Below are 3,763 nucleotides of genomic sequence, written 5' to 3' on the forward strand. Positions count from 1 at the left end.
CTCCCCCCCCCCCCCCCCCCACCCCCACTCACTTACGTCGTTTTTTATGGCTTTCGCCTTTATTTTCAACGCAAAGTTACTTAATGTTGCTCTGGAGAGGGAAGTCTGGAGCACTCTGGTGGAGCTGTTGCCCCCGCGACCCGACTACGGATAAGCGGTTGAAGATGGATGGATGGATGGATGGATCTGCTATTTTATAGACCAAAAATTTCGTGGGGGTGTGCTCGTGTACACACACACACACACACACGCACACGCACACACAGTACAAAAAAAACAAAACATTGCCGCTCTTGGGTAGAAGCTTGGAAGTCAACCTTTGAGACTGTAAAAAAACAAAGTCACGTCAAACAATGACAGAAATTTATTTCCATAATCTGTGTCCAGCTGTACTGCTGCTAATTACATCATAAAACCACTGATTAACATCAAAACATCTGAGAGCTTTCAGCTCAGGAGTGATACAATAATAATAGGTCTCACATCCAGATCTTAGAAACATGTACCTTCATAATAGAAGTTTCCCTTCATGCATCCACCGCCCCGTATAGAACATTATTCTTTCTCAGGGACGTGCACACATAGACATCCTGCCCTTTTACCTGTAAAACAACTGCCCTTTCCAGACCACGAACGCAGCATTTTGTACTACATGGTGAAAGAAATGTAATTGCCACTCCTTTCCATGCATGTTGGAAGGCAGCAATCAGGAGAATGGCTTTTTTTCCCGAAGTCTCCTGAACTTGAACGCAGCATTTTGCGTTGAACTCATTTCAATCGTATACACCGCATCGATCTCCACTAGCTAAAGAGTGCTGGTTTGCGGCCCGAAAATAGCTTGTAGATCTGCTTTTTTTTTCTTCCAAAAGTGCCCTCTTAGGGGATCTCGATCTGCACGTCCCTGTTCTCTCTAACAGTACAAAGCGACCAGATTAGTTCCATAATCTCACAACCAGATCTTAAGACACAATTTAAGCCTTATGTTTGTTGTAAGACAAAATAGCTAGATCTGGTTTCCCTTTTATGTTTCCTTTGCGAAAAACAAACAAACAATCTTTACATTTTTGTGAAAAGATTTAAAAAGCCCCAAATTCTCCCAAACGTCCCAAAATAGGGTTAATATTGCGGGACAAAGTGAGACTTATTCATTGGCTATACTCATTGTAAACCGTTTCGGAGACTTCGTTAAGCACTATAAAATAAAATGTGATAATTCATAACTTTTTTAAAGCATATCCCATATGCAATTTACTTTCATGCCCACAATTGTTGTTTGTTGGAAAGGCATGGCCAAACAATAAGTCTATACACTTTAGATCTGCAACCGTTTTAAGAAGTACTGTATGACATACCCATGAATATAGCAGGACACAATTGAACGATACGGTTTACAAAGTAATACATATAAAAGTATCAAAAAATTAATATTTTCAGAAGGCACTGGCTTTAGAACAAATAAATACCAGCATTTCTCAACCTCTACATGATTTGGGTAATGGACACATTTTTATACTACTCTTTTAAAAAAAATTAACTTGCAAGCTCATTATTGCAAGCTTGATGTTAACTTGGAATGTTATATCAAAATTGCGTTTGATTATTAATTTGTTTGGATCAGTTCACAAAATGGTGTGATTCCACTTGAAACGTCAAGTAGCCTAATCACGTATTATTCTGTAGCTATTCGACAAAACATCCCCAGAAAACGCAGTGTCATTAAAGATAAGACTTGAAACTAAATACCATTCTTCTGATGTGAGGCGTTACGCTACTGGAAGCCCCCATACTGTAGGTCCCATGTTACACCAAGAAATTTTGTTTTTAGTATAAACTTTTAGGATTCGAATGTCATAGGTTTAGCAGGTGAGATTAAGCTTGGTTGCTAAAAGTTGCACGCCATGAGGTCAGTGTTTTGTGTTTGTGCAAAACTAATTCTTGGAATGGGAATTCTTGGAAACCCCCCCCTAGTTTTGACACATTACTTAAAGAATGTTTTTTTTTGCCTTATAATAGGTTGTTACTCAAATTCTCAACGTGCAACTTTTAGCCATCAAGCTGAATTTCATCCATTAGATAAAAGTTTATAATATTCACCATTTCTAGGTTCATGGAATTTCCAGTAGACTAAGATCATATGATCATATCTTTATTTTATTTTTAATCTCTACAGTGCTGGCGAGGTTGAGAAAGGCTGGTGTTGTAATGCCCGAGTTATGCTTAGTTGAGTGCCGGGAGTCACACGACAAAAAAATAGCTAATCTACAAACCCACGACGCATTGCAGCGCAACAGGTTGTGCTCTTGAAGACGGGTCTACTTTCCGTGTATACACCACCACCGCACAACCACCGTAAGCATAACCAGGCTTATAAAGTCCCCACGTGAGGACTATAATATACCGGCTAGTTGTATGTTGTGTTTGTAAACTCTGTAACAGTGTCCGTCTCAACGTTGGACACCTTGTCGATTATTCAAGTACCTTCTCCACTATCTAACGACCGGCGGGGAGTAGAAAATAAATTAGACGCTGCTTTGAACTGCCCTGCAGTTCCAATTCTGACCGATATCCGTCGCGAACACAATAAAACGTCACCAACGTACGGCACAGTTCCCCGCGGGATTGCATGGAAAAAGACAATAAGAACATCATCAACGTACGGCACAGTTCCCCGCGGGACTGCATGGAAAACATGAAAACGAAAGAGAGGCGATTAGAAAAAACCCGATCTTTGGTAGTTTTTGATTTGATGCGCTTCATAGTGTCATAAGAAAAAGTCCAGAAAAAATACAAATACAATGTCGTAAATTGCTCGGCTTTCCATGTGCGCACTGGTATCAAAGATGAACTGTAGATATACTGTATCTGTTTTTTCTTTTTTTAAATCAACTATATGTAAAGACAACGAAGGACATAATCCAAAGCCTCAAACAGCACCAATCCACAAAGCGCTAAAAACAGACATTATAAAATTAAACAAAAAAAGCATATCACACAATTGTTACAAACTGAACCATTTTTGTTACAAATGCTTTTTATGCGCTAACATGTCATTATACAATACACACTCACTGTATAAGACAGAGTGGTGTTTGTTGGGTAGTTATACAAAAGGATGTAAAGTTTCAACTCCGTGTTCAGAACCAGAAACACTCTCAGCACGAAGATGATACAAAAAAAAATGAATTGTCCAAATATTGACGGCCATCTCTGTCAACGAATAAACCGCCAAATTCCACTCAAAATACACAAGCAGTTTCCTAGATTCACGTGCCCACCCCGACTCGCCCACCTACTCGACCCACCTATACCGACCTAATGTTTATCTTCGGCTCTGAACATTGATGGGGAACAATTCAGTAGTATTCCATCCGCTGGCATAAACCTTTTTGACCTGATCTGCACTTCTGCTGTCCAGCAACAAACCTCCGCCATCTCAATGCTAAGTGAACCCTAGCGTGTAACCCCATCTATACTTGCTGAAATCCAGGGACGTATACCTGACCATTTTGGTTGCCCTACTCGTAGGATATTTGTGCTGCCCCCCTCCCGATGAAAGTGCTGCTATTCCTCACCCAGATTGGCTATTTTCGCTGTTTGTGAGGACGCACACACGGCCACTCGTTATTACGTGGAGAAATGTGTTATTTTGAAGGTCGGCTTGGCACTTTTTGGCACTTTTTTTTTGCACCCCTCGGCGTGTCGCCCTACTCGCAGTGCGTATTGCGCGTATAGGTAGCGACGGAACTGCTGAAACACTGTATTC

General features: G+C 40.7%; 1 protein-coding gene across 1 annotated transcript in view; it reads right to left on the reverse strand.

Annotated features, from left to right (window-relative positions):
- Positions 1 to 291: 291 nt before the first annotated feature.
- Positions 292 to 3,763, reverse strand: part of antxr1c (ANTXR cell adhesion molecule 1c) — an 83,819-nt gene continuing 80,347 nt past the window's right edge. The window contains exon 18 of the mRNA XM_080789561.1: positions 292 to 3,763. This exon is cut by the window's right edge and continues 700 nt beyond it. The gene's annotated coding sequence lies outside the window, so the exon portion shown is untranslated.

The sequence above is a fragment of the Protomyctophum bolini genome (assembly GCF_963924005.1).
Source record: "Protomyctophum bolini genome assembly, chromosome: 18".
Lineage (NCBI taxonomy): Eukaryota > Metazoa > Chordata > Actinopteri > Myctophiformes > Myctophidae > Protomyctophum > Protomyctophum bolini.